General features: G+C 44.6%; 1 protein-coding gene across 12 annotated transcripts in view; it reads right to left on the bottom strand.

The window, feature by feature from the left end:
* LOC138924261 (NBPF family member NBPF26-like) overlaps positions 1–20,122 on the bottom strand; it is a 159,050-nt gene extending 138,928 nt beyond the window's left edge. For 3 of the 12 annotated variants that reach the window (XM_070267951.1, XM_070267941.1, XM_070267954.1), the window contains exon 1: positions 19,499–20,101. The gene's annotated coding sequence lies outside the window, so the exon portion shown is untranslated. Of the gene's footprint in view, positions 1–2,196; positions 2,490–19,498 lie in introns of all 12 variants that reach the window. The other 9 variants (XM_070267944.1, XM_070267943.1, XM_070267945.1 and 6 more) reach the window with 7 other exon arrangements.
* Positions 20,123–24,534: the final 4,412 nt, after the last annotated feature.

Here is a 24,534-nt window from a genome sequence, read left to right as displayed (position 1 = left end):
CCTACAAGGTCCATTCCAAAGTCACAGACTAAGCCACTAATAACAGCTGCCTCCAAAATTGTCCTGGGTCCAGGGAGAAATATAAATGGATGAGCTCAGCAGCACCCCCATGACACACTCATGAAGAAAGCTTAGTGGGACACGTCCAGGTGGAAAAAGCAAGGCCTCATTCCAGCGCCGAAGTCGAGGTCTAATTTTGTCCCTGAATTGGATATGGAGTGACCTTGGACAAGGCACTTAATACTGAGCCTTTGAAATCACAATGATGAAAGGGAGAAAATAACATCTATCATGCAGCGTAGTTGGAAGAATTAAATGAACGTTTATAAAACACCTAGGAGAATACCCAGCACACGTGTGCTTAATACATAATACTATCATTGTGTTTATCTTTCCACATATCAGTATCTCCCAGCTACAGTGATCTCCTTCAAGTCACCATCTTGTCTCATCTCTCTCTGAACTTTAACACCAAGCACCGTGCCCTAAACACAGTAGGAGCACACTAAATACTTCCTCTACAATTAGACTATTTCTACACCTGCATTTAAGAATATATACTCAGGGAACACAAGTCAGACTCAGGGCCATACAGAAAAAAAAATCTAAGTCTATGGAAGGAAAGTGACTAAGTGATAAGAATTTATGAAGGAGTACATAATCTTTCATAAAGACCACCACTTGGGGAAGATTCCAGGTCCTCTTGGTCCTTCCACCAGAACCACCTTTGCCTGCTCCAGTGCTCCAACCCTGAGATTCTCATATTCTGCACCTTGATTTGATTTGAATCACCTGGGGAGCTTTTAAAACTCCCAATGTCCGGGGAACTCCCATTTCCAGAAAGACAGAGTAGACATACTTTTCCCTGTTCCTCCTAACAACAAAAACTCCAGGCATTATCCAGAAAACAAGCATAAGAAGACTCAGAAAGACAGAGAGAAGAAGGCAGACCAGCCAGGGACCTCAGCATGCAAGGAACGACATGCAACTGTGTTCCCTAGGTTTTCTTTCTGTCTCACAGATCCCAGACTGGTTGCTGGAGAAGCCAGAGACCCAGAAATACCAAGAGACACAGACAAAAAAATGTCCAAGGAAAGCCAGCCTTCTCTAGCCAAAGGACTAAGAAAGAGGCAGCCTCACACGACAGAAAACTTTTAGACAATAACAGCTCTACTCCAGCCAAACATCGCAGAAAAAAGCCGTGCCCCCAAACCTCACCCCTATCGGCCAAGTCAGGAAACTAGACTTCTGCTCTCAGCCGGTTGTAAAGAGATGTTCCAACCTTACCTTCATCCAGGTGGTGTCACAGAAGGCTGAATGGGAAGCCAGGACACTGGGATGTCCACCCAACCTGGGAGAGGAAAAGGCCTCCTCCCCTCCTTGCTGGGGTGTCAAGAGGAGGCCTAGTGCCAAGCTGGAACTTTCACCATCACCCAGCAATAATAAGTCAGAGCATTGGGGCTGGCCCTGTGGCCGAGTGGTTAAGTTCGCGCGCTCCGCTGCAGGCGGCCCAGTGTTTCGTTAGTTCGAATCCTGGGCGCGGACATGGCACTGCTCATCAGACCACGCTGAGGCAGCGTCCCACATGCCACAACTGGAAGAACCCACAACGAAGAATACACAACTATGTACCGGGGGGCTTTGGGGAGAAAAAGGAAAAAATAAAAAAATCTTAAAAAAAAAAAATGAAAAACTTTAAAAAAAAAATAACAATAATAAGTCAGAGCATCAGTGGAAGCTACGGAGCAATAGTAATGAGGCACTCCTGCCACATCCCAGAGGGGTATCAGCTGACGCCGTAAATAATCTGGACTTCCACCCGCCACCCAACCGTAATGAGGCAGCACTCTCCTTCCCCAACCAGCGCACTGGCAGAGGAGTCTTCCTAAAACAGAAAATTTCATTAAGATCCAGAATCTCATAATACCCAAAACTTCCAGGTTTCAATCAGAACCCATTCATCATTCCAGGAACCAGGAAAGTCTCCACATGAAGGAGAAAAGACAATCAACCAACGTCAACACCAAGATGACAGATAAATTAGAATCATCCGACAAGGATTTTAAAGCAGCCTTCATAAAAATACTTCAACAAGCAATTACAAATATGCCTGAAACAAATGAAAAAAACACAAAGTCTCAGCAAAGAAATAGAAGATATAAAAATTGTAACATGCAGGCTGCACCCCATACTAACCGAATTAAAATCGCTGAGAGTACCCAGCCTTCGGTAATTTTTTTTAACTCCCGAGTGATTCCAATGAGTAGCCAAGTTTGCCAGCCAGTGCTCCAACTCCATTATTCTTACCAGAAAACACAGCAAAGACACAGATCCAGGCCCCATGTGACTTCAACAAGCCTGGGTTTCTGTATTTGTATTAGTTTCCAGGTGATTCTGATAGATGACAAAGTTTGAGAAGAGCTGCATTATCCAATCAAAGGAATTTGCCAGTGATTTCCCTCACTTGAGGATGCTGCAAAATTCTTGACCTGAAGGAGGAAAGAGCTGCATTTAAGTGACCTTGAAGCAACAGGTAAAGTTTCAATAGTACTGAAAAAAAAAAAGTTTCAATCATACTTTGGACATGGGTGAGCAGGATATAATGTGTTTAACTCAGGCTGCCAAATCTAAGCAGAGAAAATCCACACACATTGAGGGCCAGTTTGAAAATGTAGTTACAGTAAAGATTATGTGTGTTTACAGGAAAGAGCATGGGAATGAGATAATATGTTACCTGTCACTTGGCCTATGGGAGACATTAATCTTCCTCTTGGAAGAAAAAGAAAATGCTTCGTGTGAGTGCCTCTTCCCATCCAAAGAGACCAAAACAAAAAGGGAAGAGTTTATCCTCAAGATAGAAAAAAAAGACACAACCAAGGGGCTTTTCCACTGTGCAGTGTGGGCTGAAGTTTCCAACCCAAAAGGCGACATCTGCTGGGCTGGAAGTTTTTTAGCATTTCTACTCTCCTGGAGGAACCCTGGGGGCTCTGAGCAGAGAGAACTGGTCCTCAGAAATGGAGCTGGGAAAAGCAAGGAAGAGGTGTGGAAGTTGACAGGAAGAAGAGCTGCACTGAGGGGGAGTGGAACGCCCCGCCACCGTTAGACAGGAAGGGCATAGGCGAGAGCCCAAAGAGAACATTCTCCAGGAAGGAAGGGCCTCCTCAAGCTCCTCTCCTGCCAGGCCTGCCGCTCTCTCACTTACTCACTATCGCCTCATTCCCCTATCTAGAGATCATCAACACGCCCCACCAGAGGGGTCTTCTCAGGTGGCCTGTTGCCCATTGGCCCACCACAGCAGACCAGGCTCTGGTCACAGGCATAACCTTGACGGGAGGGGCTAAGACCACCCCCTTTAATGGACCATTTGCCCATTCAATCCAACCAAGGAAGATGTGCCTCAATTTCCTCATCAGCAAAATGGGAACAAAAACACCTACCCTCACAGGGCCACTGTGAAAATTAAATTAGTTAACATGTAAAATGCTGAACACCACGCATAGACCATAGACTGCGGTGGGCACTTGATAAGCATTAGCTCCTGGTGTTTTGAAAGACACACAGCACAGTGGTTAAGAGTAGATGTCCCAAGCCAAAATGCCTGGCTTTGACTCAGCGAAGCTACCGCTTACTAAATGTGGACTGTAAGCAAATTACTATGCCTCAGTTTCCCCATCTGTAAAACTAGGATAGTGAGAGTACCTTAATTCACACGGCTGTTGGGAGGACTGATCGTGTCACAGAAAGAGCCTGGCATAGTGCCTGGAACATAGTAAGTGCTTTTTAAATAATAGCGATTATTCTGTTAGCTTTCTGTGATGTGGATGGCACGAGGCAGGTACGTGGGGAGTCCCCTTGGCCCTTGAGAAGCTTGTAGCCTAGATCAGGGACAAGAAATGCACACCCAGGACGAGCAGGAAGAGCAGCACAGGATACAGGACACATGTTAATTCTGCAAGCGTGCAAATAGCATTTCTCTCTAAGGTGCTCACGCACAGGCTAACGGAGCTCAGAATGTTCCAAATACAGCTCAGGGTGCACCGGGTGGCAAGTGCCCTCTTCTTGCCCACCCCTACGTTGGGAGTCCCAGGTCTCATTCAACTCTCAAGGTTGATCATTTCAACAGTTCTCCTGGAAAGCACTGTAGCTTCAAGAATAAACCGGGTTAGCCACCGTCCATTCTCATGGATGGACCAGAAGGGTATAAGACTCACAAGTCTCGTTAAAGTGCTACAGAAAATCAACCGGGTCACACGCAGGAGCTAGAGGAGCAGGCGTTCTACAGTGTGTCAACACTTTGGGCTCGGAACTTCCTGGAAGGACCATTTTAAGTAACTTTTAAAGCCAGCTGCTCCAGTGCTTGAAAGGAAACATGATGCTGAATATAAAAATTGAAAAGGGAAACGTAAGCATCGCAAGGTATTAATTAATCCCATGATGTAAGATTTCTGCTGCTTAGATTACCTCTGCTTAAAGAAATATTTATCCAAGAAATTCAGAGAACGACAGGGAAGACAGACAACATACTGTACTTAACAAGATTCTGTGATTTTTAATCCTAACGAGGATTAAAGGGCTGGAACAAATGTGATGGGGGCATGCACCAGAAGGTAGTTAACCCCTTTTTATTCCTTCCCAACAAGGCTGACAGCTATTTTAAGCCCACAAAGTAGTCACGCTGTCTGATTTGCAACTTTGGGAATCAGACAGCTAGATTTTTTTAAGCAGGCATGTAAAATGAAGATAATACACTACTAGGCCTCTGATTTATAAAAGAACAGAGCGTACGACAATTCCAGAGATTAAAACCATGCACAGATGAAACAAATTGCAATTTGTAAGACTAAATAACAACAATAAGAACAGCAACGGACTCTGTGCCAGGCACTGTGCTCAGCATTTGCAAATATCACTCGTTTACTCCTCTCATTAACCCTAAGAGGTATGTGATACTGGTTTCCTCTTTTTACAGATGAGGATACTAAACGAGGGATGTTAAGTAACTGGCACAAGGTCACACAGCAAGTGCGAGACAGAGCCGGGATTCGAACCCAAACACAGTTGGCCTCCTGAATCCTTGCTGTTACGCTGCCAACCAAATTCATGTCCTAAAAACTATAAAATAGCAAATTAAAGGAAATAAAACAATGAATGGGGGAAAGGCATCAATTCATTAACCAGAACACAACTGGTTGAAAATGTTTTTCACTAATGACCATTACCTACTCCCAAAATTGGCCAAAGGTTCTATAATCAAAGATTCCAACTCTATTGCACGTCCATCACTGAAACCCTATTTAATTCAGGGAAAGTGCTTGCTCAACACTTCCTTTGGAAGGAAGTGGCTCTCTCTGAGGTAGAGGTGGGGATACCTCCTGGGATACCTGGAGAGTCCCTCAAGTCACCGGGGACTGAGAGTTGCAGGCCTAAGCATGAGAAAGGGTCGGGAGGAGAGTGGAGCCAAATGAGGCATCCCCCCTCTTAGGTGACATAGAGGGCCCTGGCAGTCCGTGTAGGGAGCACCTTAGAAATAACGTTCATTCATTCAAAATACATTTTCCATATGCACTCAGCACTACAGAAGACACAGGGGCAAAGGGACAGGGACCCTGACAGGGACAGTGGGGGGTGAAAATCAGACAGGAGCAAGCAGCTCTAATCCATAGCAGGGTCTGGTCAGTCCCTTTGATGGAGGAGGGACTGGTAGCACCCACTTCACTGCGTGACATGAGGACTGGGTCTGAGAGACGGGTGGGAAATCACAGGATGGGTTTAGGGAATGGTGAATACTCCGGCTGGGTTGAAGCATAGGGCAATGAAAGGGAATTATTCAAAAAACAGAGAGCCCTGAACATCATGCTAAGAATTTTGAATCTAATATAGTAGGCTTAGCTTTTGAATTGGAGGATAACGTAATTACATTTCAGGAAAATTAACAGAGCAAAAGTTTATAGGATACTGAAACAGTATGGTGAGAGGTGGTGAGCATCTAAACTAGCCAGAGGTGGGAAGAGATGGGACAGGCAGGATGCATGGATGGATGTCACTGAGAAAATTCAACTGACTTGATGTGGGGGTATGGGAGAGCAGAGCCCCGCCACCATAGGTACTCAGTTAACAGCTAATGAGTCTGCTGTTGTATGACCAGATTCAAGCACTGCTCCAAAATGTTAGGCCTGGGTGCCTGAGAGGATGGTGGGGTTGTTAAAAGAAGTATGAAGTCAGCAGAGAGATTTGATTTCAAGCTTGTTGAGAGATCGAGTCAGCAACGAGTTCATTGGGGTAGAGAGAGCCAGAAGGAAGCTAGAAATGAAGATCCGGAGTCTGGACTGGAGCCAGAGACCCAGGAGCCAACCTGCATAACAGAAGAGGTGGGAGGGGAGCACTGGAGCACTCCCGTGAGAGGTCAAAGGGAGGGGAAAGAACACTCAGCACAGGAGGAGGAGGTGCCGCCAGAGGGGCTGGCCAGGGCCACGGCCAAGGGAGAGCCCCCACAGAGAGCCAAACGAGGCCTTCCAAGAAGGACAAGGACAGGAGGCTCAGGAAGAAAAATGAAAAAGGATGAGGACAGAGAAGGGTAACAGAACAACTTCTATATGGTAGCCAGGATAGAAGTCAGAAGGACACGGCCAGGGACTGAATGAGTACTGAGCAACTGCGGAGAACAGACCACGGTGACAGGAAGAGGACAACACGTGAAAGAAAAAGGTGGAGAGAAGAGTTATCACGTAGGGAAGGCCAAGGCATATTCCCGGGAAGAGAGGAGTGAGCTGGTGGGGAGGAGGATGGAACAATGCAAAGGTGGGGGTGGGGAGCAATGGGGGTAGTGAATCAAGACTCAGGAGAGGCCAGCTAGCAGGGGATGGAGGGCAGATGGGTCTTAAAAAGAGAGAGAGAAAAAGAAAAAAAGTTAATCGGACTTCATCATAATTAAAAACTTTTGCGTTTCAAAGGACAATATCAAGAAAGTAAAAAGACCACCCACAGAATAGGTGAAAATAGTTGCAAATCTACAAAAGGGACTTGAATGCAGAATATATAAAGAGCTCTTACAACTCAGTGACAATTAAAAAAAGAAGACAATCCAATTTAAAAATGGGCAAAGGATCTGAACAGACGTTTCTCCAAAGAAGATAGACAAATGGCCAATAAACACATGAAAAGATGTTCTATTATGATTATTCGCCAGGGAAATGCAAATCAAAACCACAGTGAAATGACTTCACACCCACTGGGATGACTACAATCGAAAGGCCAGATAACAAGTGTCCATGAGGACGGGGAGAAATCAGAATCCTAATACATCGCTAGTGGACAAGTAAAATGGTGCAGCCACACTGGAAAACAATCTGGCAGTTCCACAATGGTTAAATATAGTTACCATAGGATCCAGCAATATCACTGCTGACTAGCTACCCATAACAAATCTAAGCATTTATCACACAAAAAACTTTTACATGAAGGTTTATACGCAGCATTATTCACAATAGCTAAAAAACAGAAACAACCTTAATGTTCATCGACTGATGAATGGATAAACAAAATGTGTTATATCGATACAATGGAACACGACCACAAAAAGGGATGAAGTCCTGCTACATGCTACAACACGGCTGAACATTTAAAACGTTATGCTAAGTGAAAGAAGCTAGTCACAAAAAAACTCACACACTACATGATTCCATTCATAAGAAATGTCCAGAACAAGCAAATCTAGAGACCGAAAGTAGATTCGTGGTTGCTTAGGGCTGGGATGATGGGGAGATAAGGGGGTGATAGCTAAAGGGTATAGGGTTTCTTTTTGAGGTGATGAAAATGTTCCAAAATTGACTGTGGTGATGGTTGCACATGTATAGGAATGTACTAAAAAGTACTTAATTGTACATTTTAAATTAGTGAACTGTATGGTATGTGAATTATATCTCAATAGTTATTAGGAAGAAGGCAGGGGAGGGAGGAAGGAAGAAAGTCCTTTTTCCAAAAATAGGAAGGAAGAAGAAAAGTAGCAGAGACCAAGTTTGCAGTGTAGGGCAGGAAAGTGGAAGGGACAGACAGGGTCATGGGCATGGCCCATGCTGTTCAGGGGGCAGGATGAGGACAACAAAAAGGTCACCGGGGTGCTAAGGGCAGCCTCAAGGCAATGTAGGTATGAGGAGGCAGGTAAAATGGAGAAAGCATTCTGAGACTTTGACTTCTTAGAAGTAGCAGCATTATGAGTAAGCAATAATAAACAATAAGTCTGATTAGGGTCTTGGACATAGATGACAGGCAAAGGTCAGTATTACACGTGACTGTGTGATTTTGACCATTAAATGAAGTGTGACCTTTTGGGTAAAGGAGATGTGACTGAAAGCCATAAAACTATGAAATGTACCACTAAGGGAGAAATAGACTTGCCCATCAAATCCCAAAACATCGGCTGTTGAGGAACGCCTTGGGACACCCATTTCAGACAGCGCTATAGCTTTGAGACTCACTGTCCTCCCAAAGTGATCTGGGCAGAAGAGAACAATGGATTTAAAAGCATCTGGACAAATACATAATAAGGTGAAATAAACCTCCACGTCAATGATAACATCAGTGAATACGCCAGATCCTCTATCTGAGGCCCTGCTGGTCCAGAATCCTGGAGAACAGGACCCTTGGTTTGGGGTGGGGTGAGGAGTGCATACACCCAGGATATAGTGGAGTCGGTTCTGAGAGCTCTTTACCACGGACTAGAAGCTTAGGCTTGAGTGAGAGTACCACATTTATGGTGAGCCGATGTAGGTAACGTCCTAATCTGGAAGCCCTCAAGACAGTATATTCAAGAGACATCGACAGGCAGCCTGCCATGTGGGGTTATTAGAATCTCTAAAATCCACATCATGGAAACCATCAACCAGGGAAGTCATTTAGCAAAGAGGGAAATATGGCCAGAGAAGTCAGGTCAGATTTGACCAAGAACTCCCAAACCACGAATTCACTCAGCAATATGACAATATATTTACTGCTTTCAGATTTCTACAACTGGTCATTTCTTCCACTTGACAAATAATCGGTCACTGCCGACTATACATGTACCTGATGTTGGCGGGGGGTGGGTTATACAAAGAAGCATAAGACAAAGTCCTCAAGAAACACTTGATATCGTCAGAGAAGGATATACAGAGGGGAAAGAACACACAATTTTGTGTTAGACTGGGATCCAAAGACGGCTTTGGCAATCTCTCTCATCCCATGTGCACTGTTGCAACGTGACCTTGACAGTCCCCATCAAGAAGTGAAATCTACTTCTCCTCCTTTAGAATCTGAGCTGGCCTATGGCCCGCTTTGGCCAACAGAATGCGGCAGAAGTGACCCTGTGTAACTCTGGAGGCCAGGCCTTAAGAGCTTCTGCCTTCACTGCTTGGAATGCTCCCTCTTGAAAGCCAGCTGCCAAATAAAAGGGCCAACATGCTATGAGGAAATCCAAGCTACCCAGTGGAGAGAATCGCCACATGGAGGACCACCAAGGCACCAGCCATGTGAGTGAAGCTTTCTAGGACCTTCCAGCCCAGTCCAGCCACAGCTGAATGAAGCCGAGTGATCCAGTCAACACCACATGCAACAGAAGAACAACCCAGACAAGCCCTGCCTGAATTCCTGATCCAAGAATCATGAGCAAATTAAACAGATGTTGTTTTAAGCCACTGAGTTTGGAGGTAGTTTATGAAGCAGCAATAGGGAACTGAAACCAAACTGAGGCAAGAAACTCGGGAGGAGTCCTGAGTCTGCTCTTATCCAGCTGTGTGACCTTGGGTCAATGACTTCCCCTCTGGACCTCAATTTCCTCATCTGTAAAATCAAGTGAGCTATGGTGCTTTCCAGTTCTGACAGTCTGTACCACACACGCAGGTATCAGCGAATGGGCCAGGCAGTGAGTGCTATGAATACAGAGGAAGCAACCACTTCAGGATCAGGGAAAAGAACCATGCACCAGGATTAAATGGGGCTGCACCTGGAACAATACATGGCTCATAATAAGTGTTCACTAAATATCAGCTATAATCATTATCTTCTCATCTTATCACTTCTGAGACTCTGGACAAGTTAATCTCTCTGCTCCCCAATTTTGTCATCTGAAAAATGGAGACAACGCTAATGTTCCTGCTTCCATACAAGGAAAATCCTTCATATGTGCAAGTCCCATGCAAATCAAAAATCACCTACAGGGGCCGGCCCGGTGGTGAAGCAGTTAAGTGCACACGTTCCACTTTGCCGGGTGCGGACATGGCACTGCTTGGCAAGCCACCCTGTGGCAGGCGTCCCATATACAAAGTAGAGGAAGATGGGCACGGATATTAGCTCAGGGCCAGTCTTCCTCAGAAAAAAAGAGGAGGATTGGCAGCAGTTAGCTCAGGGCTAATCTTCCTCAAAAAAAGAAAATCACCTACAAATAGAAGGCATCATCACCATGTTATTAATATTCTTACTGTCCTTTGCATCATCATCATTGGAAGTCTCCTTCTCATCCAGGAGTAGAGACAGTCAGTTGATGGCAGTAGCCAGCAGGAAGGCATTCTGGCAGAGGGAGAGGCAGGTACACAGAGCCACACAAGCTTTCAAGCCAAGTGAGATTTTACCACCCATCTAACAGCAACCACCAGTGAGCTGGCCGGCCCCCTTGCTGAACTTGGACAGTGGGTATCTCTTAGGAGCAGCTCCCAGCCCAAGGGGATATCTGCAAACAGCCCAGCATTAAAAGTTTGAATAATTTCCTGCATCAGAGTCCAAGAGGCCAGCAACCTGAGGGTGCCCCACCGGTGAGCCAAGAATCAGACCACTGCCCAACACAGTGAACACTCCATAAATATTATTAAATGAGCACTGGATTTGGGAGCCTGAAGTCAAAGCTCCCAGCTTTAACCCTGGCTTTGCTATACACAGCTGTGTGCACTAAAGCAAGCAGCAACTTCCCTGAGTTTATATCCTCGTTTAAAAGACATAAGGAGACCCACCTCCGGGGAAGCAGTGAGAAGTACATGAAATATGGCAGGTGAAAAACATCTAGGATGCTGCTTGATAATTCAACGCACAGAACCTCTGACACCCAGATGCCCTTCAACCAAACCTATACCCTTTCAATCTCTGCAGAACCCTGAAAATGAGCAGCATCCATGCAAAGAGTCATTCCATACAGTGTTGATTCTGAAAAACCGCCAGCCCTTGGGAGAGAAGGACCTGGGCTCATTTTCCAACGCTATCTGACAAAGCAGTTATAATACATTTCTATTTTACAGCCTGTGCTTTTCCAAAACACTGGCCAAGTGTGGAGTGGATTTAACCCTGAAATCCCAGTGATGGCAGTTCCACGGACGCTGCTCTAGAGGGATGTGGAAACCAGTCCGAGGAGTGCTCGCCGGGTACACATGGGACAGAAGAGCTTCTGCTTCCCTCTGCTCAGATCCTGGCTGACGTGGTTTGAACGTGCTGGTGTCCAGCATCAATTACAAAGAGCTGGGCGTTAGGAATCAGTCCTCAAAGTCAGCCCTGTCCTTTCCTCTCTACCTCACCACTCTCAAAGCAGAACCCTGGGTCCCCTGTGTTTCAGATCTGCGCTGGGAACGCTGCCTAGACCACCTGTGGCTCCCCCTCCTCTTACCCAGTGCCACTGTCTGTGAATTCAGGGAAGTTACTATAGCAACTATATCCCGCAGCCCCCAGACATTCGCTTAAGAAAAGAAACTGCATGTTGGGAAAGGGAGGGTAAGCTCCAGCAAGTCGGAAGCAAGCCTCAGTACCAGCATTTCTCCGTCTGACGATCACCTGCATTAAGTCACCTGGAAGGTCCGTGAAAGGTATACAGCACCCGGCTCCCCCCAGATGTATCAAGTTAGAATTGTGGGTGGCAAGAATCAGACTTCATGCCCTTACCTGGTGAGTCTTGTGCATGCTAGGGTTTGAGACCTGGTTGGGACCAAATGCAGACTGTGGGAAAAGACTAAAAAGGCTTAAAAGCACTTTAATTCTGATCTCTCTTCTTACCCTCATTCTTGCAAAGCAGAGCACTGGTGAGCCAAACAAGACAAAAGCCAATTTCCCAGTTTAAGTATGCCCATGAAAATTAAATCATGACTGTGATAAAAACTCATACTTTAAAAAACCTGCTCACCAAAGCAACAGGCCCGGACAAAATTTAACCCAAACATCCCATCTCAGACCATCCAGATCTACTCTGAGAGAAGCAAGATAAGATCTTGGCTACAGCCCCACTCTGGTCCCAGCCATACCCAGTAATTCAGCTCTGCATTCCACTGCAGGATTTGATGTCTAGGGGGACAAGGGGTGTCCTTCTAGCTCTAGCAAATATGGGTGGGGGAAGGCTATTCAGGAAAAAAAATGGTAAGACTCACCAACTCACACATCTCCATGAGAAGGAAAAGATCTTAAGATAGCTAACCTCATTAGGCACACATCAGACACTCAAAAGATATGTCACAAATTGAAGGGAATAGCCACCTGATGGAATAATCCTTGCATGAGATGCTAACTGCCTGCATCTACACAGTCACGAAGGAGAAAAAGGGAACAAAGTGTAAAATCGTCTCCATACCGAAAAAACTTCCGTTCCAAAAGCAGCAAGACACAATCGACTTGGAAGGGAAATACTTTCCATCACTTATCAGTGACAGGCACACTGAAGGTGCTGAGCGTCCCCTGGTCTTTACGGCACCGGGGGAGAGGGGTGGTGGCATGAAGGAAGAGCCCAAGCACTTTTCCCAGGGAATGGGCAGCGTGAACCCCAGCTGCAATTTCAGAAACCATAAGTCCTCACTCTGGGAAGCGCATCACACGGGGCCAGCCTTATTCACACCTGATGGTCCAGCACCGAAGCTCCCACCCCGCCCCCTCCCCCAAGACTGGGAGCTCTGGTCTCAGCGCTGAAAATTCCAGTCATCCCTGCTAAATTCTCCAGCACCGGTTCCCTAACAACATTGCGCCACAAAACTAGCAAATGGCAAATAGAGCTATGGGGTGGAGCAAAATGTCGGGGTGAGCTGACCCGGGATTCTCTCCCCTCCAAAATACAACAAAAGATTGGAAGAACTGAATTTCAGAAAATAAACATAATGCCAGCTCGTTAGAGACCTACAATACCAAGAAGGCGGGGATCATAAACCTAGCTTTACACCTTCGGAGGTGCTGGAACGGTAGGAGAGAACATCGCTCTGTCCCCTAGAGTCTGCGATCGCTGCGGCGCGGGTCGGGAAGGAGCGGGGCAGGGGCCGCGGGACCGGGGGATCATCCAGGACTCCTGCCGCTGATTCAGTGGAGACCCGCTGATGGGGGGGGGGAAGCTTCCATCCACGGGGACCCTATAAATCAAGGGCCTTGGGAGACCAGAGAACAGAACTGATCTGAACCCAGACCGGCGCGTGTGAGTAACAGCCCCTCCCCCCCAGCAAAGCCAGTGGGCGCAGCCATCTTGCCCCAAGGCGGAGAGCTAACACGCCGCTCTCGACCCCCATCTAGTGGCGACAGGCTGTAACTGCAACTGAATTCTACCACCATGAGAAAAAACCGCTCCTCTACCATCCAGCAATTTATAAAAGCCCCAGACCAGAAGGAAAACAATAAAAACACAGAAGTCCTGAGGACTTGGAATTAGGTAAACTAAGTGATAATGAATTCAGAGCAGCTATAATCAAAAAACTCAATGAGGTAGAGAGAAAGATAGAGAAACAAGCCGAGTCCTGGAGTTACTTCACAAAAGAGATTGAAATCATAAAGAAGAATCAAACAGAATTACTTGAGATGAAAAACACAATGGACCAGATAAAACAGAATACGGATTCCCTGAATGCCCGTGTAGACCACAAAGAGGAGCAAATCAGCAGAATCGAAGACAGACAGGCTGAATGGCGCCAGACAGAGGAAGAAAGAGAACTAAGAATTTAAAAAAATGAGGAAAATCTCCAAGAGATAATGGATTCAATGAGGAGTAAGAACATAAAGATCATAGGAATTCCCGAGAATATGGAAAAGGAAAATGGAGCAGAAAGTGTGCTTAACGAAATTATTGAAGAGAACTTCCCAAATCTAGGGATCAAAGGAGAAATGTGTGTAGAGGAGGGTTTTATATCTCCTAGATTTGTCAATGTAAAAAGACCCACCACAAGGCACATAATAGTAAAGTTGGCAAGTAGGAATGATAAGGAAAGAATACTCAGGGAAGTAAAGAAAAAAAAGAGAATAACCTATAAAGGAGCCCCTATCACACTGTCAGCGGATTTCTCTACAGAAACCCTACAAGCTAGGAGAGAATGGAGTGATATATTCAAAGCTTTAAAGGATAAAATCCTTCAGCCAAGAATACTCTATCCAGCAAGAATTTCCTTCAGATATGAGGGAGAAATTAAATCTTTTCCAGACAAACAAATTTAAGGGAATTTGTAACTAAAAGCCCTCCATTACAAGAAATCCTCAAGAAGGCTCTCATACTTGAAAAAAGAAAAAAGGGAGAAAGGGGACACAAGCCACAGACGAGGGAGATCGATGGATAGAACCAGAACAGGATAGCAAATATTCAACTATAGCATTAGGGCAAAAATAAGGAAACTACCAAAACAAGGACGATCTTAGCACTCTAACTACAAATTAATAAGACGAGTTGGAATAAAAAATGAAAATAATTATTTAGGAGGGGAAGAGCAAAGGGTCTAAATCAGTATTGGTCAAGTAAGTAAGAGACCACCAGAGAATAGACTATATTATACACGAGATTCTAGATACAAACTTCAAGGTAGACACTAAAATAAAGTACAGAACAGAGTCACAAATCATAGATAAGGAAAAATCTAAGAAACCCAGCATAAGAAATTGCAGTATTAAATGGGTAGTCTAAAGCACACAGGAAAAGAAACACAGGAAAACAAGATAATGAGCGACAGATTGACAGCATTAAGTCCACATGCATCAATAATCGCTCTCAATGTGAACGGATTGAACTCTCCAATAAAAAGACACAGAGTGGCAAAATGGATTAAAGAACAAGATCCAACAATTTGTTGCCTCCAGGAAACACACCTCAGCCCCAAGGACAAACACAGACTCAGGGTGAAGGGGTGGAGGACAACACTTCAAGCAAATAGCAAGGAAAAAAAGGCAGGTGTTGCAATTCTCATATCAGACCAAGTGGATTTCAAAATAAGACAGGTAAAGAGAGACACAGAGGGACAATATATAATGATCAAAGGGACACTTCATCAAGAAGAAATAACGCTTATAAATATCTATGCACCCAACACAGGAGCACCAAGATTCCTAAAGCAACTATTAACAGACCTAAAGGAAGATGTTAAAAACAACACAATAATAGGAGGGGACCCCAACACCCGACTCACATCAACGGACAGATCATCCAGACAGAAAATCAACAAGGAAATAGTGGAGCTGAATGAAAAACTAAAACAGTTGGACTTAATAGACATATATAGATCACTCCACCCTGAAGGAGCTGAATACACATTCTTCTCAAGTGCACATGGAACATTCTCTAGGACAGACCATATGTTGGGAAACAAGGCAAGCCTCTACAAATTTAAAAAAGTTGAAATAATAACAAGCATCTTCTCAGATCATAGTGCTATAAGGCTAGAAATTAATTACAAGAAAAAAGCTGAGAAAGCCACAAAGATGTGGAGACTAAACAACACACTACTGAACAAGCAATGGATCATTGAAGAAATTAAAGAAGAAATCAAAAAATACCTGGAAACAAGTGAAAATGATAGCATGCCATACCAACTCCTATGGGATACAGCAAAAGCTGTATTAAGAGGAAAATTCATCGCAATACAGGCACATCTTAACAAACAAGAAAAATCCCAAATAAGCAACCTTAAAGCACATCTAACTGAACTAGAGAAAAAAGAACAAATGAAGCCCAAAGTCAGCAGAAGGAGAGAAATAATAAAAATCAGAGCAGAAATAAATACTATTGAAACGAAAAAGGCAGTAGAAAGGATAAATGAAACAAAGACCTGGTTTTTTGAGAAGATAAATAAAATTGACAAACCACTAGCCAGACTCACAAAGAAAAAAAGGGAGAAAGCTCAAATAAACAAAATCAGAAATGAGCGAGGAGAAATAACAACAGACTCTGCAGAAATACAACAGATTATAAGAGAATACTACAAAAAACTATATGCCAACAGAATGGATAACCTAGAGGAAATGGATAAATTCTTGGACTCCTACAATCTCCCAAAGCTCACTCAAGAAGAGGCAGACAATTTGAACAGACCAATCACAAGGAAAGAGATTGAAACAGCAATCAAAAACATCCCAAAGAATAAAACCCCAGGACCAGATGGCTTTCCTGGGGAATTCTACCAAACATTCAGAGAGGATTTAATACCTATCCTTTTCAAGCTATTCCAAAAAATTAGGGAAGATGGAACACTTCCTAACACATTCTATGAGGCCAACATCACGCTGATACCAAAACCTGACAAGGACACCACGAAAAAAGAGAACTATAGGCCAATATCACTGATGCACATAGATGCAAAAATTCTAAACAAAATTTTGGCAACCAGAATTCAGCAATTCATCAAAAGAATCATACATCGGGATCAGGTGGGATTCATACCAGGGACACAGGGATGGTTCAACATCCGCAAATTGATCAATGTGATACACCACATCAACAAACTGAGGAATACAAACCACATGATCATCTCAATAGATGCCGGGAAGGCATTTGACAAGATCCAACAGCCATTTATGGTAAAAACTCTGAACAAAATGGGCATAGAAGGAAACTACCTCAACATAATAAAGGCCATATATGACAAACCCATAGCCAACATCACACTCAATGGGCAAAAACTGAACCCCATCCCCCTGAAAACAGGAACGAGACAAGGATGCCCTCTATCACCACTCTTATTTAACATAGTACTGGAGGTCCTGGCCAGAGCAATCAGGCAAGAAAAAGGAACAAAAGGAATCCAAATAGGGAGGGAAGAAGTGAAACTCTCGCTGTTTGCAGACGACATGATCTTATATATAGAAAACCCCAAAGAATCCATTGGAAAACTCTTAGAAGTAATCAACAACTACAGCAAAGTTGCAGGGTAGAAAATCAATTTGCATAAATCAGTAGCATTTCTATACTCCAGTAATGAACCAACAGAAAAAGAACTCAAGAATACAATACCATTCACAATCGCAACAAAAGGAATAAAATACCTTGGGGTAAATTTAACTAAGGAAGTGAAGGACCTATATAATGAAAATTACAAGGCCTTTCTGAGAGAATTGGATGATGACATAAGGAGATGGAAAGACATTCCATGTACATGCATTGGAAGAATAAACATAGTTAAAATGTCCATTCTACCTAAAGCAAGCTACAGATTCAACGCCATCCCAATCAGAATCCCAATGACATTCTTTACAGAATTAGAACAAAGAATCCTAAAATTCATAGGGGGCAACAAAAGACCCCGAATTTCTAAAGCAATCCTGAGAAAAAAGAACAAAACGGGAGGCATCACAATCCCTGACTTCAAAACATACTACAAAGCTACAGTAATCAAAACAGCATGGTACTGGTACAAAAACAGGTGCACAGATCAATGGAACAGAACTGAAAGCCCAGAAATAAAACCACACATCTATGGACAGCTTATCTTTGACAAAGGAGCTGAGGGCATACAATGGAGAAGAGAAAGTCTTTTCAACAAATGGTGCTGGGAATACTGGAAAGCCACATGGAAAAGAATGAAAATTGACCATTCTTTTTCACCATTCACCAAAATAAACTCAAAATGGATTAAAGACCTAAAGGTGAGACCTGAAACCATAAGGCTTCTGGAAGAAAACGTAGGCAGTACACTCTTTGACATCAGTATTAAAAGGATCTTTTCGGACACCATGCCTTCTCAGAGAAGGGAAACAATAGAAAGAATAAACAAATGGGACTTCATCAGATTAAAGAGCTTCTTCAAGGCAAATGAAAACAGGATTGAAACAAAAAAACAACCCACTAACTGGGAAAAAATATTTGCAAGTCATATATCTGACAAAGGCTTAATATCCTTAATATATAAAGAACTCTCGCAACTCAACCACAAAACATCAAACAACCCAATCAAAAAATGGGCTGGAGACATGAACAGGCATTTCTCCAAAGAAGATATACTGATGGCCAATAGGCACATGAAAAGATGCTCATCATCGCTGATCATCAGGGAAATGCAAATCAAAACTACACTAAGATATCACCTTACACCCGTTAGAATGACAAAAGTATCTAAAACTAATAGTAACAAATGTTGGAGAGGTTGCGGAGAAAAAGGAACCCTCATACACTGCTGGTGGGAATGCAAACTGGTGCAGCCACTATGGAAAACAGTATGGAGATTCCTCAAAAAACTAAAAATAGAACTACCATAAGATCCAGCCATCCCACTACTGGGTATTTATCCAAAGAGCCTGAAGTCAGCAATCCCAAAAGTCCTGTGCACCCCAATGTTTATTGCAGCACTGTTTACAATAGCCAAGACGTGGAAGCAACCTAAGTGCCCATCAACAGACGAATGGATAAAGAAGATGTGGTACATATATACAATGGAATACTACTCAGCTGCAAACAGAACAAAATCATTCCATTTGCAATAACATGGATGGACCTTGAGAGGATTATGTTAAGTGAAATAAGCCAGCGAGAGAAAGATAATCTGTGTATGACTCCACTCATATGAGGAATTTAAAACTATGGACCAAGAATAGTTTAGTGGATACCAGGGGAAAGGTGGGGTGGGGGATGGGCACAAAGGGTGAAGTGGTGCACATACAACATGACTGACAAACATTAATGTACAACTGAAATTTCACAAGATTGTAACCTATCAATAACTTAATAAAAAAAAATTTAAAAAAAAATTAGCAAATGGGCAGCTTTCACTCCCCACCACCTTTCAACGACCGGCACTTGCAAGAGTCGTGGCAAATCAGGCATTTAGGAAGTGACTCTGACACCTAGACCTGATTACCTGGAATCGAAAAACACACCCCTGTGTTATTTTCCTCCATCAGGAAGCGGGAATTTCCCCGTTTAAAAGACCTTCCTGAAAGCACCTCTCCCATGGGATCCCAGCAGGTAAATAACACCAGGGCTTCCCTAAACCTATTCTGAAGAACCACATCCAGGCTGTGCTCACTCACCAGCTTCTCCTCCTCAGAAAGAGGGACCCGGGAAGTAACTCCATCAGTCTCAGGCGGGCAAGGATGGGGGAGTCTGCAGGTGGGCGGAGGCGGGTAAAGCAATGCCGCTCAAACTTTGCAGGTGCTCTTTGGCAGTTCTGGGCAGGAGCCCGCGGAATTCTATACTGAGAAGGGGAAGTCACCCTCCCTGACAGAAAGGCCCCCAAATCAGCCTAACCCATCAGCTCTGCGTCCAGGATGGCTGTGCATCCCATCCACTCAGACGTGCCCCCTCCCGCGCAGGACCTCACCGTGGCCCCCTCACCTTGGCCTCGAAGCAGATGCCGTGCTGGAAGGCGTCCTCGTTGTGCAAGGGGATCCGCAGGTCGTGCCCATCATCCACAAGGTTGTACTTGGTTTTGCTGGGCATGGTGACCCGCGGTGGACCCGTTCCTCCGGAGGCGGCGGCGGCAGGAAGGGGCTGGCGAGACCCCGGGGAGGGGAGGCGGGAGGCGGGCGCGACGGCGCGTGGAGGAAGCACGGGCTGAGTGAGGGGCGCCGGGCTGGGGACGCCCTGGCCGCACCGGGGCCGCGGGAGCCGGGACACGAAGCGGCGCCGAGGGCCGGGCGGCGCGGATGCGGGCGACCCGAGCGGCGCTGTGGCCGCGCAATTCCTGCCGGCGAGGAGGGCGGCGCGCGAGGCGCGACGGGAGTGGGCGGCGCGGCGCCCGGCCTGGGGAGGGGACGGAGGGCGCGCGGCCCCGAGCGGGACTGGGCGCGGCGCCGGCCCCGGAGCAGCGGCGAGGACGGCTCGGGACGAGGAAGAAAAGCCGGCGGCGGCGGCGGCGGCGGCGGCGGCGGCGGCGGCGGCGCGGGTTGCCTGTCACGGAGACGCCGGATCGGCCGCGGGCGAGCGGCTCCTCCTGCGGGGCGGGCCCGGGCCGGCTCCTCCCGCGGGGCGCCGAGGCCCCGCCCGCCGCCGGGCCGCCCCCGCGCTGCCCGCCGAGCAGGTGAAAGTCCCCGCGAGCGCCGCGCCCGGCCGTGCCCGCGCCGCCTGCAGCCCGGCCCGGGGAACTTCGGCCTGGCGCCCGGAGGCCGGGGTCGGACGCAGCCGGGCTCAGTCCTGTTTTGGTTCGTTGCAGTCAAATTGTGAGCCAGGCTGCTAAGAGTTAGCAGCCGCAGCGCCTGGGCGTTTTTGTTTTTGTTTTTGGCGGTGGCGAGGGGCGGTGTGGATTGTTTTGGTTTTTATGTTTTAGCAGGAAGGCCCAAGTCCGGGCCCAAATATATCCAGATCATGAATTCTGAGTCTCATCTTTCTGCAGAATCAAGACTGCACCCAAATGGGGGACTATCGCAGGCGCATTTTGTTCCTTTGAGCAGTGATTTGTGACTTGTGTAATAGCGGGTGGAGGGGATGCCTTTTGGGATGATTTTAATATTTAAAAGCCTTCAGCCTTGTGGAAGTGGGGTAGGCAAAAAAGGATACCTAGGGACAAGAGAATCCAGAACCTTTTTATTCTGCTCCAACAACCTTCTGTACTGGGTAGGGATACATGAGGTTCCAAGTTAATTCTGGCTGTTAGAGTATTCTTTCTATCTTAGTAAGTGCTTGAGTTCAAGATGCCTGTTATTAAGAGACATTCGCTTTTCTCCTTTACATCAAGAGTTTTTGAGAAAAGTTGCCTAATTATTTCAAACTTAAAAGAGATGGTATCATGGAAGGGTTATAAACTATACGTTCAGTTTCTTAACTGTGAAAAATGTGCAAATGAAGGGGCGGTAGGAGGAGTTAGTGACCAAATATTCAGTATCTGTCAAAACCCCATAGAGAGAGGTACATGACGGCTACGATTTCCTTAATATTACCCCAAAGTCACCAAAAGCAACCAAACAGGCCGGTGCCAAAGCCAGTCCACCCTGATGTCACTGAACAAATGGTCAGCTCCTGTTGAATTCACCTTAAACCCGCTTTTAATGCCCTGTGGGCACGTCCACTCAAGGTTTGCAATTTGCAAACCAAACATTGATTGCTTGTTGTATAGGCAAGGCTTGGGGTCACCAGGAAGCATCACAATGAAATTGTTTGCAAAGGCATGTCTTCCTACATCATTTCTGTGATAAATTGATAGTATAAGAGAATGCTTTATTGCCATGATTATGCTTCTCTTTTTGTCCCATAGTGCTAAAGTACAATTGTCCTTTCCTATGTATTGCCTACTCCCTATCTGCTGAAATTATGGGCCAAGATGCAGCATCTTCTGGGATTTGTCCTTAAATAAAAGCAAGCTGATGACTGGAACAAAGTAATCACATACATTATGCTGTACGGACTTTATTATATTCATAAATATTAGTAAGAGCCAAAAATAATTTGCACTGAGAAAAGGCACCGATAACCTTTTTATAGATACAGGACATGAAAGTCTAATCAGGCATGTTTGACTCTTTGAATGTCACGGGGGCGTTGGTATGCATCGTAATGCGCTCTCTGAGACCTGGCACAGGAACTCAACTTAAAGGCAAGACCTTAAGTAACTATTTCATTTCCATTTCATATCCTCGCCTGAATTTAAAAAGCCCTCTGACTCCAGCCAGCCTTTTTTCTAGATTAACTTGGGTCCCACTGGACTGCTGAATTTACCAGAATTTCATATCTAACTCTGTAACACATTGTTTGTAGATCAGACACCAAATGCTGATGCCCCAAAGGTATTTCAGTGTCTGGTACAGAGATTGCTATATAGTAGAAATCCAATAATTACTTATGGAATTGGGTAATAATAAATAGCTGATAGTCATTGAGCTTTCTCCATGTGTCAGGCCTTGCTCTTAGAGCCTTAGCTCAATCTTATTTAATATTCACAACAACCCTAACGTTAGCCCCATTTTATGAAGAAACTGAGGCCCAGAGGGGTTCCATAACTTGCCCAAGGTCACACACTTAGAAAGGAAAAGAGCCAGAATTTGAATCCAATGCTATGTCAAGAGGTGTTTCCATCATGGCCTGGATTGCCATAAAAGGCTTCTCATTGCAAATGAGACGCATATCAACTTCAGGGGCGATGGTTGATTTAGGTGTGTATTGTTGCTAAACTGTATTCATTGCATTTTAGTTAGATGAAATGTTCCAAAAAGGAGAGGCCTGTTCTCTGCTTTGGCCTCCACCTAGTGTAACGTCAGAGGCACTCAGACATAAAAACACCTTCTTTTCAGAAACAATGGGCAACTAAACTTATTTCCTTCTATTAAGCAGTGATTTCAATCTTATTTTTGTACCTTTAAATATAACTGAATTTCACCCGCAGCATTTCCAAATCATCTATTTTTTTTGGAAAATGAAGTTTTATTTCTTAAAGTGAATGACAGGTACATGCATCATTTTCCAAATCTTTCTGTATTTTAAATATTGCATAATGCAATTTTAATCTGAAGTACATTTCATTAACATATAAATTGCTAAAGCAGACAATACTTCCTGTGTTAAATTTCATTAAAACTTTGCTTAAAAATGAATTGAGGGGGCCGGCCCCGTAGCCAAGTGGTTAAATTCGCTTGCTCAGCTTCAGCGGCCCAGGGTTTCGCCTGTTGGGATCCTGGGCGCAGACATGACACGGCTCATCAGGCCCTGCTGAGCATCCCACATGCCACAACTAGAAGGACCTACAACTGGAATATACAACTATGTACTGGGGGGCTTTGGGGAGAAGAAGAAAAAAAAAAAGATTGACAACAGATGTTAGCTCAGGTGCCAATCTTCAAAAAGAAAGGAAGTGAAAAGAATCCTAAATCACAGAACTTCAGAACTGAAGTTACTCAGAGATCCTCTAATCCAGCTCCTTCATTATAAAGACAAGGAAATAGAAACCTGGAGAGATTGATTAATTTGCCTAGTCATCACTATAGAGTAGAGCTCCTAACTCAGTAATCTTTTCATCACACAGTGATGGTTTATAAATAAGTTGACGGCAAACTGTATATGTAGCACATATTTGTAACTGAGGAAATTAATTGGCTTTTGGTCGTAAAATGCCTGCTTTGCTATGCTAAGCGCTTCCTGCGCATCGTCTCACTTGACTGTATGAGGTCGGTACTGTCAGTATTCCCACTTTACAGCTGAGGAGACTGAGGCTGAGAGAGGGAAGTAACTTGGGTAGCTCAACGCAATAAATCCTAGGAATCCTTGCTTGAGAATAACCAACAAAGAGCGAGGACTTTGTCAGCTTTCTCAATACTGCTCAGATACACACGTGGATAGAACTCACAACATCTTTGTGTAAATAATATTAAATATTAACAACATAATGATTTCCTCCCATGGCACCATTTTTCCCTGACAGTGTCTCCCTGAGGCATACAGAGTTAGAAATTAGCCCATTTTACAAGGTGGTGATAAAGATATTAAGTGATTTCTTTGCAGAAAACAAAAAAGAAAAATAGCATCCTTTATCACTAATGGTCTCTACTCCAAGTTTGGCTTATTATGATCTTTTATCACATAAGTAATAAAGCAATAATTTGAGACGTTTGCCCCATAAGAAAGCTTATTCTAAAAGGTATTGCATATTCTCATGCTGGCCTGCCTATTTTTTCCCTTAATTGTAACTGACTCCCCCCACTTATGCCTCTATACTAAAGGCAAGCCACAATTCCTATTGAGGCGTTTATTTCTGTTTTAAAGGTAAGTTTCTCTGTCTACCAAATTATGCATATTATGTTTTTATAAATTGAGTGTTCTTTCAAATTGACTTCCAAATGGGAATGCCTTTTGGGTTCCAATCTTTCCTCAACAGCTTGTGAGTGCAGACAAAATTAGAGAAGGAAGGAAGCCGGTTGAGTGGGAAGCAGTCGCTGGGGCTCCTTTTGTACCTTTCCCCAACATCCCTGGACCAGAAAGGCAAACAAACCAACAGTATCGCAGGTTACGGCCATTTTCAGAGGGTCTGCAGGCTACCTAACAGCCTTCTTTCCCCTGAAAAACTTGTGAGGAATTAGGAGATCTAGAGAAAGGAGCAAGGTCTGAAGAATTTTGTGTTGGAGAAAGAAGACTGGGTTTCTGACAGGGTTCGAGCTCCATTTCTCAAGGAGATTCTTCTAATAATCTCTCCTGGATAGTGTAAACATCCCCTGCTTTTCTAATTCAGAAGATTATTTTTCAAGTTAAAGTTAATAGTTGTGTTTCTTGGCCCTGCTTAATATTTCAGGCAAGAAATATTTATTGATTCGACAGCTTTTGGTCAAAAAGCCTTTTGGTCAAAGACAATAAGATCATATTTAACGCCTATTCTTGCTGTAATTCCCAGAGGCAGCAGGGCAAATAACAGAGGTACACACCCTTAATGAGATGAACACCTTTAAGCGCAG

Source organism: Equus caballus, chromosome 5, assembly GCF_041296265.1.
Source record: "Equus caballus isolate H_3958 breed thoroughbred chromosome 5, TB-T2T, whole genome shotgun sequence".
Lineage (NCBI taxonomy): Eukaryota > Metazoa > Chordata > Mammalia > Perissodactyla > Equidae > Equus > Equus caballus.
This window is presented reverse-complemented; position numbering and strand designations above follow the sequence as displayed.